This window comes from Lagopus muta, chromosome 1 (assembly GCF_023343835.1).
Source record: "Lagopus muta isolate bLagMut1 chromosome 1, bLagMut1 primary, whole genome shotgun sequence".
NCBI classification, from domain to species: domain Eukaryota; kingdom Metazoa; phylum Chordata; class Aves; order Galliformes; family Phasianidae; genus Lagopus; species Lagopus muta.
In genome coordinates this window covers 113,571,075-113,584,241 of record NC_064433.1, presented here as the reverse complement: position 1 = coordinate 113,584,241, position 13,167 = coordinate 113,571,075, and the positions used below count along the sequence as shown (strand labels likewise).

The 13,167-nt window shown below is 38.6% G+C and overlaps 1 protein-coding gene across 15 annotated transcripts in view; it reads right to left on the bottom strand.

Moving 5' to 3' along the window:
- The window catches only part of DMD (dystrophin), a 1,043,969-nt gene that overhangs the window by 962,782 nt on the left and 68,020 nt on the right, over nt 1-13,167 (bottom strand). The window lies entirely within an intron of this gene.

Below are 13,167 nucleotides of genomic sequence, written 5' to 3'. Positions count from 1 at the left end.
AAAATAAACAATAAAATTGTTTTTTGTGTAGTGACAAAATTTTTATTTTCGGAAACATGTTTCATCCTCTCCCTGTATGCCCCTGAGAAGGATTTTTCTTCATTTTCTCTGTAACTACCTATTAGGCAGCTGAAGACAGCAATTAGATACCACCCCTCCTTAGCCTTTTCATAGCTAACTGGCACAGTAGTTGTACTTTATCACTAGGAAGAGTGCAGTTTCACAATCTGAACAGTTCCTACATTTTTTGTAATGACAGGATTTTAGGCTTTTCTCACTTTGTAATTAAATATGGACATAGTAGTAAATAAAAGGGTGAAAACATACTATTATTCAGCATTTCTCTCATACAAAAAAACACACACATATAGGTAAATGTCATGTAAATACAATATGTTAAATCTGTGCAGAATAACCTGAGTTCACTAAAAATTTCTGAAGCAAATTCAAACAACAGTCAGGGAAACTATGAATGGCAAAGATTTAGCCACAAAAACTGAATCATGTTGTACATTTAAGCAATAATGATTATCACACATTTGTGAAATAGCTCTTGAAACAGTTTCTCAATTTTTGATCAAAACACATGTATCTGTATTAAGGCATACATAGCAAGCGCAGCTAATTACCTGTCTCCAAAAGCCAGTTCCTCAAAGCAGAAAAGCCCTGAATTGTTCTAGAAAGGCCAGTGAGCCTTACTCTCTTGATGAAAACAGCAAGAGGAACCCTTACTGGGTGATGTTTCAATAATTATTTTTTTCACTGTAATTAATAACCATTGTGGAGAAACTGAACTTATCCTTGTACACATATACCAAGCACAGCAATCTTTGAATGGTACAATAATTTTCTACGCATGAATTGGGAAATTTGCATAACATTTTCTCAAGAGTAGGCTTGCGGGTTCCTTTGAGTTTAAAGGAATTGCAGCATGGAGATGCAAAAACCTAATTGGAGACAAGTAATAGTAACTTACAGCAGGCAGTTTGGTCACCCTCACTGCAAACAGCAAGACAAGGGGAGAAAATCATCACAGACACTCTTCACAGTGTGACAGATGTCAAGTTATTATCAAAAAGAATCTCTGAACACAGCATTGTTGTACTTGACTTAGGAATATGAATTAACAAATCAGAGAAGCTACAGTCAGTCAAGTTTCACAGCAAATGCCAAGGGAAAAGATTTATACATTTATTAATATTTCATAGTATTGTAGCACCAAATGCAGTACATATCAAATATGAAATACATGAAAATCAGTACCGACTTTTCAACCTCCTCTAGAAAAACACAATAAACACACTACAAGACGTTACAATAAACAAGAAAATGCAAGCATTATTGTTGTTGTTTTTTCTAAAACCATTAAAACTCTTTTTTTTTTCTTCCTCCCAGTTGAAGGATTTGAATTTGGTTCCCAGGAGAAAACTACATTTTTCTCTGTCATCTGTTTCCTCATTATTCAAGTATCTAGCAATAAGAAAGAACCGAAATTCAGGAGGGAATTAAAGATAAATGTATACGGTCAATCAGAAGAAAAGATCTGGGGAGAAAAGCTTTTCTAGAAAACAAAACTGCCTCACAGTTGAAGACACTGGAATGTCTGAAAACCTGATTTTAAGGAGGAAGACGAGGAACATTCCTACCATGTTAAAGGGAGCATTTAGCTTATTTTTCTTGGCTCAAAGAAGTCTCACCATAGAGTGTGAGACTTGTGTTCTTTGGAGATAAACAGTGAAGTACTATAGGTGAAAACAGCCTTTTTCACAGATCAAGAGGCAGTATTATCTATACCAGGGAAATAAAATCCACAGTAACTCCTGCTTGTAGCTTGATGATTACAGCTCCAGAGAGGATAGCTTTTTGTTTTGTTTTGTTGTGGTGTTAGCTTTCTAAAGCAGCAAGGGAGTGAGATCATTTCAGAGGGTGAGAAAGGATTAGCTTATCTCACTGATGATTTGGGGTCAAGCCTGGCAGTGTAACTGCTGGGACACTTCTTAGCAGTAATGAGGATGCTCTCTGAAAAAAGGAATGGAAGAATTCAGTATCAATGGCCACAGCCATCCGTATTACTACCTCAAAAAATTTCAAGTTACTGACAATAAAGGGAGTGAAGAAAGAGTCTGAGCCAGACATTTGCCAGTAGTCCCTTTACCTAGTGAGAAAGGCAATCAGTCTCACTTCAACTTTCTTAGCTTTTTGTGCTAAGCAGTAAAAGGCTCCCAAACTTCGTTTATCTGAACTATGTAAAAACTGAATCCAATTTTTCTGGGGATGTGGGAGGAAAGGGGCGAAGGGAGGACCATGACAATACATTAGTGAGAGAGACCCAGAGCCACATAGTTTGGCAAGAGCACTGTTATCCAAACAATGATTAATAGACCAGTACTGGGAGTATTGCTGCAAACAGGGACTCCGTGAAAATGGCAGCATTCCTCTCTTTGCTCTGTCAAAGTCCCAATGAATACATCTCTGTTTCAGGAGCGCGTGGGTCTGTGAGACTGAGTCCTTGCATGCATGGCAGCATTTCCTCCATGGCCTGCAGCTTCTAGTGCATAAAATGGATGCGTCCCAGCCCACGTAGATCGAGTGGGCCCAGAGACCAGATGTCAGCACAGTGATTACCTGCCTGGAAAAGCCTCCCAAGGAATCCTCCTGGGTACTGGTGTCTTTGGCAGTTTCTTCTCTGACCTTCAGTGAGAAAAAGTGAGCTCATACCAAGGTATGCCTATCCATAAACTTGGCAAGAGTAAAAGACGTATAATATAGGTGTCCCAATTAGCACTGAAAACTAAGCAGAAACTTAGGCTGTGATAAGTTAGATCCCCCTTGGCTTATGCGTAATCCACAATTTATGCCATACTATATCAACCAAATTTTATGGTTTATTCTAGAATGAGAACAAGATGATTTGGACTGCACACAGACCTACTGAAGTGGCCATAAAACAGGCCTGTTGTGGTGGGAAGGCAAGAACTAGGAAGGCCTCTGAGTTAGAAACACGTTTGCTCATTTTTATAATCTCACTCATTTTGTGAAAGTTGTAACTCCATCAGCAAGGTCTTGCAAATCTACCTGCCAGCCAGGTGAGAAGACACAGGGAAAAAGATGCACATAAGAAATTAAGACAGATAAAATAAGCTACCATAGTGGCTAATCCTATTTGTTACTCTTAAGTGTTCCTGCATCTCCTGTTCTCATGCAAGTTCCTTGCAAACATGCATTACACTGGTACAGCTCCACGGCTGTCATCTCCTTCTCACTTCTCAACTCCTTCTGCCAGCCCTCTCTGCCTGCCTTCTGGCTGCTTGCTTCCCCACCTCTACTCCACATATCCCCATGTAGTTTCATACAGCCGCCTTCTTTCTGCTTTTCCATCAGTCTCCAACAGCCCCCATCTTTGAAAAGCATCCACTATGTACCACAATATTTCCATCATCAAAACGAGTTCTTGCAATTATTTTGTAAATCTAGGGATGCTAACTATTAGTGTCTAAAATAAGGGATTCACTGATTTTCTGGTGCAATTCTGACTATGAAACAGCACTGGCACTTTTGTGTGTTAAAAATGATAATGATATTGTTAATAGTTAAGGCACCATAAAAAGGTTTCGCAGCATGAAGTCAGGCTTGAGTGTTACACTTAAAAACTGCAGTAACATTTTAAATTGCATTTATATCACAGCTTAATTGAAGTGTGCATACGATTTCCCACAAATAGTACTTTCAATTGTTATATCAATATTAATTATAATGATTGAATCATTCAATCCACATAGATTATGTTACTGTTAGATTATGAATTTATTTGAATCATGGCTATACAACAACATAAACCAAAGTGATGTTATTCGCCTTTTTCCTTCCTCACAAACATCAGTTTTGAAAGACTTTCCACAATACATGCATCTTTTCACTGAGTTAATGCTGTAATTATTAAAATATCTTCTTTCCATTTCTTTCCCTATCACAATACCAAGAACCCAGTGATGCCCTTCAGAATAACTAGATCTTCTCACAATTATGTTAACAGCTAGTAAGTGTGACCGCCATCATACAGAATGCTTGAAGCTTCATAAATTCATCCCTAGGACTCTCCTTCCAGAAATATCATTGGTTGATCCAGCTGTAAATTCAGACTGAGCCACAGCAATGGCAACTTCACTCTTCGTTTTGGAAATATGTTCTTCCTGTCTTCTGCCAACCTAACTTCAGTATTCGTCTACGGAAACACACCAAGTTTTGGCTATAATGATTACAAATTTAGAATCCCTTTCTGACCTCAGGACTTCACACAGCATATAAGCAATTAATATTCAAGTAATGCTTATATATACATTAACTATGCTACATATCTAAACAGCACACTGTGACACATTCATTTTTACTTCAAACTGTATTCTCTAGATAGTATAAAATATACAGTACAATGGAAATTGTTAGTATATTCTGAAATCAGGTACAGTAACTCCCTGGGAATGCGTTCTCCCTCCCTCCCCCCAGAAAAAAATAATACAGGGATTTTTACTGTAGAAATACATCATTATAAGCAAACAAACATAAAATAATCTCTGGTGTTTGTTAGGAAAATGCCTCAGGCTGTTATCCCAGAGTTTTATGCTGTTTTGCATGAGAAAAACATGCAGGATTTCTGAAAGCAATTTCTCATGAATGGCTGCAGCCATGGATATAGCTGTAGACCAAGAAATAGCCTCCAGAGGATGCAAATTAGAATACAAAGGATTACAATAAAATAACATAAAATAACAATAGAGATTAGGCAAATTCATTTGCTGTAAAATTGAAACAAAATATAACTTTGAATAAGGTTGAATCAACTTAAGGAATCCTGGAATCAATGTATTTTCTTTTTTCCCTCTCTCTTATAAAAAGCTGCTGTATAGAAATAGATCTTAAGATTTTCTGAGTCAAGACTGCTGAAGTTTTTTGATTGGTTCCCAAGTGGAAGGCATCCCACTAGAAGATTTTTGGATTTCTTGCTACATTTTTAGTTTCTTTTAACTTTAAAATAATCAGGAATAATCAGAAATTAAGAATGTAACAGAAGATTATAACAAGATAAGGAAACAAACGCAACAAACAATGTATCTACATCTAAAGGTTTAATCTGCAAAGTTAACCACAGTTCTTCTGTTAGAGAAACTGCATTAGGTAAATGCATTGGTGAAGTGCACATCTTCGGAAGGCAAGAAACATTTTAAGGGGCTTATTTTTATTTATTTTTTAATATTTTTCTTCTGGCTTTTTTTTCTGTTTTTGTTTTTTGTTTGTTTGTTTGTTTTAATTCAAGATACAAGAATTAAATTCTCAGTGTTTATACTTATTTAAACTAAAGGTGTGTCAGGCTTTGTAAGCATCATTGCTCTCAAGAGTAAACTGCCAGTGAGTCTTCACAATAATAACCACATTTTTACAAAATATAGATTAGGCAAATGGCCAGCAAGGTGGACAGAAAAACTTTTTTCAACCAACCAAGCTGGACGTAAGCCAGCTGTACCTTTGCAGCAAAGGCCAGCAGTGCTCTGGGTTACATTAAGCACAGTACTGCCAGATGGAGGAAGGTGATCCTTCCCCTTTGGTCAGCTCTGGTGAGATGCTTCCTGTGCTGAGAAGGGCTGGGCTGCTCAGTGCAAGAGAGATGTGGGCATACTGGAAGGCATCAAGGGAAGGATCATTTTCAGCTGAAATGAAACAGGCAGAAGCATCTCCCCTACAAGAAACGGCTAAGAGAGTTGAGACTGTTCAACCTGGAGAAGAGAAAGCTCAGGGGGATCTTAGCAGATTGGAAAGAGTTGGAAAAGGCAGAGCCAAACTATTCTTCTTGGTGCCCACTGACAGGATGATAAACGGGCATAAATTGAAACACGGGATATTCTATTTAGACACAAAAAAATACCAAAACATCCCTGTGAGTGTGATCATTCCCTGGAACAGGCTGTCCAGAGAGATTGTGGAGTCTCCATCCTCAGAGATATTTAAAACCTGAGTTGACAGCCCTGAGCAATCTGCCCTCACTGACCCTACTCTAAGCAGGGAATTTGGACTAGATGATCTCCAGAGGGGCCTTCCAGCCTCAGCTGGGCTGTGACTCTGTGAAATTTCATCAGTTTATAGGCTGAGCAATAGTTTCTGGAGGCATTCCAAGACAGCTGTAACAACTCCTAGGAGCTTCTCATCGGTGAAAAAAACCTCTAAAGACTGACTTATTGCACCAGGAGAAACTGAATCCCTTGGCTACTAGTTATGGCCAGGATATTTTTCACTTTCTAGATGAGAAATTCTCAGGCAAGAGTCAAAAAACCTTTCTGCCTACAATAGGCAAATTTAGGGAAAAATATGCCAGACCACATCGTTCAAACTATGTCCTTTCTTCAGTTAAAGGGAGGATTACTGGTCAAGTAAACTCTTCTTCACATTTGCCTAAAATATGTTGTAAGAAAAAAAACGAATCAATTCAGCAGTAGCAGCAGCTGGGAAGATTTGACAAAATGACTGTTAAGTCAGCTTAAGATAATATGCAAAAACTAGCAAGTCGCCTTGGAGGAGGAAAACATTTATTTAAAGAAACAAAAGCAGTAAAGCAAAGGATATGCATAGCCCAGAGAAAAGGGAAAGTCTTTAAAGAAGAAATAAAGAGAACCAAAAACAGCATCAGTAGAAAGAGCTCATGATCCATAATTCAGCAGCTCTTCCCTAACAAGACCAGTTTATCCTTACAAGACAAAACAGTGAACATTCAGTTGGTTCCAAAGCATAACATACTTCCAGTTACAGATATTAGCTCTAACAGTTGAAAAACCATATTGTGGTAGTCACTGTGCTAAAAATAGAAGGATTTGGGGATTGATTCTGAATCTACTTGTCATCTTTCTGACAGGACGTAAAGAGAGACTATATAAACTCACTTATTTTCCCACGGCAAAAATGTGGCCCAACTGACAGTCCCTAAAGTTTTCATCAATCAGGTAGGAAATGCCATTTCACTGGGGATATCTTTTACTCCAAATAGAGTAAGGTGATATGAAGTACAAAGCCAGTGCTCTACAGAAAGATGAGGGGACTGATAAAAACAATTTTTAAAAGCATATCAGTATCACAGAGCCACCCTGCATCATTCAGTTGAAAGGTTGCAGGTATCATGAAATTTAAAACAATTTAAGAAAAATATTTAAAAATCAGATTCAAGTTTATTTCCTATCTCGATAAATCTTCTGTTCCCATTAAGTGTTCTACATTCTACATGAGACAACTGCTTGTGCAGTTCACCACTTATTTCATAGTACTATGTGTCCATCCTTATTCTGTTAGAGCTTTTTAATTATTACAAAGAACAGAAAGGACAGAATCAACTCTGTAACACGCTTGTCCCTTACAGACTACTATAAAAGGAATTGTTCGCATGCTGGCGAGAAAACAAGAATCCCTTTTCATGAAAAGTAACTTGGCTTCACCTTTGGTTTCCACTCAACATCCAATGCAACTGAAGCTTTCTCTTCTGTAAACAGAGCATAAGCAGAGCAAACACTTTAATCTGGATCTTCTACATTTTTTGAGAGTGAGTAACCATTAGTCCACCAAGCATTTACAAATGGTGGCTTTAGAATTTGGTGTAAAAATATATCAATTTCTATTTTCAGCATAATTTGCAGGATTTTGAAGGGTGGGGCAGAGAATAAGCCTTAAACATGTACTAAATCACATAATAGGAAGTTGACAGCAAATCACGTGAAATGAACAAAAAAATAGTTTTCTTGAAGCACAGGGCAGAATATTAATTCCTTTTGGGCTGCTAACAGTCTTCACAACATAAAGTTTAAATTAGGTTCATTTAAATTTGTAAGGCCATCTACAAATTCATAGTCAGTTCATAACAGGTTACAACCTCCTGCATTTCTTCTTTTTTTTTCTTCATGTTTCCCTTGTGAACTGATCAGCTTTGGTTAGGTAAGACAGCCTGGAAAGGCTGGGGAGCTGGCTCACTCTGTAAACCCAGGAATGCCACAGACAGAAAAGCTGTACATCTAGCAGTATTTTCTCCCATACTGAGGAGATGGGCATACTTTTCAGTTATTCCTGGCATCAGCATAACTGATTTATGACAGATTGTCTCCTGGATCCTATCAGATTATTTACTGTGTCCACCATCCAGACACTTCATGAGGTGCACTCTAACACCTCAAAATACCCTGACTCTATGATGTTACCAATCTTAAAAAAAAATAAAATAAAATAAAATTTGAGTGGAATTAGAAAAAAATAATAATTTTACCAACAACTCAGCAAGAGCTGGGAAGCTGTGAGCTTTGTTCAGTGAGAAAAGAATTAATGAACAGTCTTTTATAAGGAACACGGAAAATTTTATTTAAAATGTGAGAAAAACATAAACTACTGAAACACATGTGAATTGCAAGATGTGGAATAGGGTTGGAGGTAGGACAGATGGAAACCCTGGAGTTTTCCACAGGTCATTTGAAGCATATGCCATCAGCTACCAGGTTCAACGTAATCACAGGTCTTGTTGCTGCAGGAATGTTTATTAGAGAAATGTAAGAATCTTGTATCTGAATAGGTCCAGTAAGGAAATATTCCTTTTTTCCTCCCGTTTCCCTCCCCCCATCCCATCAGTTTTTCTCCTCATCTCCTGTGACTGCAACCCATGACCTTCACAAGAAAAGGCCTATGCTTTAATAGCAGGCTGCAAGCCCCCAAGGACTGGTAAAGCTTTCTGGGAGAAAAAACTGTTGCCTCGCTCAGAATCCAATCAAAACCTGAATGTGCCAAGGAAAAAAATAAACCAAGGACATCATTATTCCATCTCATTGTGATTTGGCTTGCCTTCAAATCACATACCCAGTATATCTGAAATAGCAGCAACGCCTCCATTAGCTGAGCCTTCCAGCACTTTAATCAAAGTATCTTTCAGAATAAAGAGGCAGAAATGTCAAATTCCAATCACCCTTTAAATTCCTCCAATTCCCTGCACTACACAAAATTAAAAGCGTTATGCGTGGCTAATTTCCCTTACAAGTGTGTGTGCACACAGGCACTCAGCCAAGGGTGGCGGGCGCCCATTTTAGATGTGGCAAGGCCCCAGGCGAGCACCACGGACCCACAGTCACATGCTGTCAGCCTTGACATCTCACATGGGATGGCAGCCTCCACACTGTGCAGGAAACATGTACTTGGTGTCTTCCATCAGTACAGTGCCACATATCTCACCCACTGTATGCTTCAAGGAAATACTGGCCTGCCTTCTTTTTAAGATTACTTTCTCAAGCCTTACTAACAGCAAGAGAAATTATATGGTCCAAAGTAGCAGGCACAGAGAATTTGATGAGTCTAGCTGGAACTTTGTCTCAGAGGGCTCTTGTCCCATGGGTCCTTAGGGGTCTCCCAAGATCTTTTAGAAAAGGCAAGGTAAGAAAAATAGGTTCCTCATTAGGGTCTTCATTTAGGTCGCATCTCTATGTACCTCTACACTGCAGAATTTCAAGCTACAGGCAGCATATATTAGTCTTTGTTTATTTTGATTGTTTTTTAAAAGGAATCTCCAAGCCATTGGCATGTATCATACAAAAATACTGCAGAAAACAAAACTGCCCTAAGGAGTAGAATATTTATGTATTTTTTTCTATGAGGAAACTTTCACACCTATCATTTTTATGACTAGAATTATTCTAATTTATCTGTTAAGATAATCATCCTTTAAAAAATGTGCTATCTTAATTGTTGTAATGTAACATATATTGATGAAACTATATATCCAAAATTATAAGGACATATCCTTTTGCACGAATCTGACTTTCTTCTACACACACTTGCAACATTTGCAAGCAACATTTTCCCTTTAGGAATGAAAGACTGCAAGCAAATGATGAAATATTAATCTTACAGATTTAGATTATTTACAAAACCAAGGAAGAAAGCACCAGGAAACCTCCTAGAAATAAGCTTCATGCTCTAAATAATGCCCATAGATTAAACAGAACTTCCAATCAGAACAAAGGAAGAATATGACTTTCTTAAAATTCAGACTATCTGTCCTTCAAAACACATCATTAAAATCTTTTCCAATCTGTTGCAAACGAGATACAGCAAGAAGCACAGAGTACAAGACTTTGTAGTATCTGCAATGAGTACCGCAAACCAAAACAAACATCTTATCTGCTCCACATGTTTTCCTGGGAAGATGAACAAGCACGTTCTCTGGTGCAGCCCAGCTGGCAAGTCTCTCTGCAAAGCCACAGTCTGCTAACCATCACTTCTTTTTTCCACAAAGCTCAGGCTTTGATAAGGCAAAATTATTTAAAATTCCCCATGCTGTTCTACCTCCCTGCCAGTGATCCAGTATTATCACAAGTGTGTTCTCTTCAACAGCGCTGTGATGCCATGGAGTTCTGCTAAATTTATTGAGGAGTCCTTTCAGTGGTTAGCTATAACACAGTACAGTGGTTATCCTCCTAAATGATGATTAAGCTTTTGGGTAACATTTAATTGAAAATGTCAGTTTTTTTCAAATCATGGCTGCTTGGTTCACAATCCAGTTGAATGTGATTTTGTCTATCAGTAATCCATGACAAAGATAGATGAGCTTAATCCCGTCCCTCGGTTGATCATATAAAAAAGCTTACCCCTTTGGACAAATCTCAGGCTCAGATAATTTCACAGTATTAGTTAAGGGTTAACGTGCTTTGTGTTTGTTTCTTTTCTCAAATATTTTACCTTTTCAGTTGTAACTAATTTCATGTGATCAGCAACTATACAGTAAATTGTATTCTACTAACAACATAATTCTAAAAACATATTCTAAAAACAACGTAGCAAAAAGACACATTTTCACAGGACTTTCAGTTTCACTTGCATCATGCTGCCCTGGAGTGAGGTGGGGTGATGCTGGGGACCAGGGACAAGCCAATGACTTCAGGTCTGAGAAGCCAGGACAGCACAGGCTGTAAAGAGGTTTCACCAGCAGTACTTTCCTCAATACATTATCTGAGGAGATTTGCAGCCATCCTCTTCCCATCTCACTGAGTTATCTCTAGCCCTGGCATATTGCATGGCCCAAGAGAAAGAGTCTCGGCAGGGTGAAGCAACTGGTGCTGACAAGCTAGCACCAACCTGGGGTGTGAGTGCCTCACAACATCATTCTGAAGTTGGCGTCCATTGGCTGAGCTCTCAGAGAGCATCTTCTATTTTGGCTTCCTCCTAATAAGATGCTGCCTGTGCACTCTGGGACAGCTACCAGTACACAGTGGTAAGCAGAGACATTGGATAATTTACTTCAGAAGCGTACCGCTGACCTGAGCTAAAACCCAAATCTAGATGGACCCTTGCTATAGTAACACCATAACTGGCAAGTGCCCTTGTAGTCACTACATTTCAGGCAGGTTTCATCTCTTTTCTGCACTGGCCCTGGTTTGATTATTAACTCTATTTTTAGCCACCACTTTGTGAAAGAGGATGCCTGTGTGAAGAGTTTGGTTCCATTTCAGGCTAAGGACACAAAAAGAGGTTTGTATCTGCCAGAGAAAGAAATATCACATACAAAACTGAATACCCCAGGGAGGGTGGCTTCTGAGATAAAGTTTACAGTAATCTCATCTTAATTAAAACCAAGTGAAATTGACAATATCTCATTTCTCTGCTGCTTTATTCTTTGGGGGTCATTGTCAATGAATCTGTAGAAAAGATGGCATGAAGCATTCTCAACTCAGGCTGAACCATTCAGTTCATGGAAGGACTCAAGAAAGAAACGAAGCTCAAGGTGGTGAATGTTTGTGAAAGGTCATTCTTATCAGAAGTAAGAGAAAGCAGGAGACAGAGAACCTGCCTTTACTGCTACAGCGTGGGGAGAGAGACGAGAAAAGTGCAGAGGCAGACAGAGTTTGAGAGAAGACTTTAAAAGAAGAAAAAGGATGGATTTAAAAAAGCAAAGCAGAGATATAAGTGACTGCTCTCAGCTCTAAAAGCAACAAGTTTTTGTCCAATACCAAGAAAGAAGCAAATCAAGCATAGGGAACAGGTGGGAGAAGTGGCCCATCCTAAGTTAAACTGTGGGAAAACTTGAGAGGATTATTTTGGACGCATTTGTAACACAGTGCAGATAAGGGCTTTCCTTTTTTAATTGAAATGCAACTATAAAAAACCTTCACAACATGATACTGAATTTTATTGAGAAAAATGTCTTGCCCTTTAAAAGAGTCAGGATAAAGGTGAGGAAATCTATTCAGCTAAATAATTCCCAAGAAGCACTAGGACACCTCCCTTTCATTTTAGATACAAATGTAGTTATGTGACACGACTTAGCAAGTGATTTAATAGCTCTCGTCATGAATGCTATTCATCTGCTAGATGCAAATCTGGTTTGCTATTCATATTTTTCAAAAGCACTAACGCAGCTATTTTTTTTCTATCTTTTACCTACTACATCTTTAGAGTGCAATTTTAACTTTTGTGCAAAGCAGCAAAGATCTTTCAGCCTTACTTAATGAGCACCCACCTAGTTCCCTCGCTGCCCCCTCTCCTCCTCGAGACTGAGCAGTTGGGCTGATGTTGTGACTGTCTTGAAGAGAGAATTCATGAAAAAAGGAAGGTAACAAATTCTCCTCATTCCTCTCAAAAGATGACAGATGAAAAGGCTGGTTCTAGAGTGTGCTCTCTTGCCCATAAGGAGTAAAATCCTTTAAGAAATTCCCATAACATCGCTTACTCTCAAGCCCACCTTGTGAGTACAGGGTAGTTTCAGAATAATGAGAAGCCTCATTATTTAATAGACAGCGATGCTGAACTCAGAATTCTATCCCTTCTTGAACTGTCAGACTGCGTCCAACAAGAAGAGTCCAACCACTGCTGAGCCTTTCTTAGAAGCAAAAACTGACTTAAGACTCATTTACAGCAATTCTCACCAAGAACATGCAATTTGATTTCATCTTGAAAAAGGGAACACAAACTGCGGTGTAAGATCATACCTGCACATTGGCATTTTCTGTTTTTAGCTTCAAAGACACAAAATCTACTGCTATTTTCAGGAAGCTCCATCAGAAGGGAGGGGGCATACAGCTCGTCATATGCTATGGGGGAAAATGACAGCGTGTACATATTCCTTGGCCTCAAAAAAATAAAAGAGAAGCAGGAATTCTATTACTA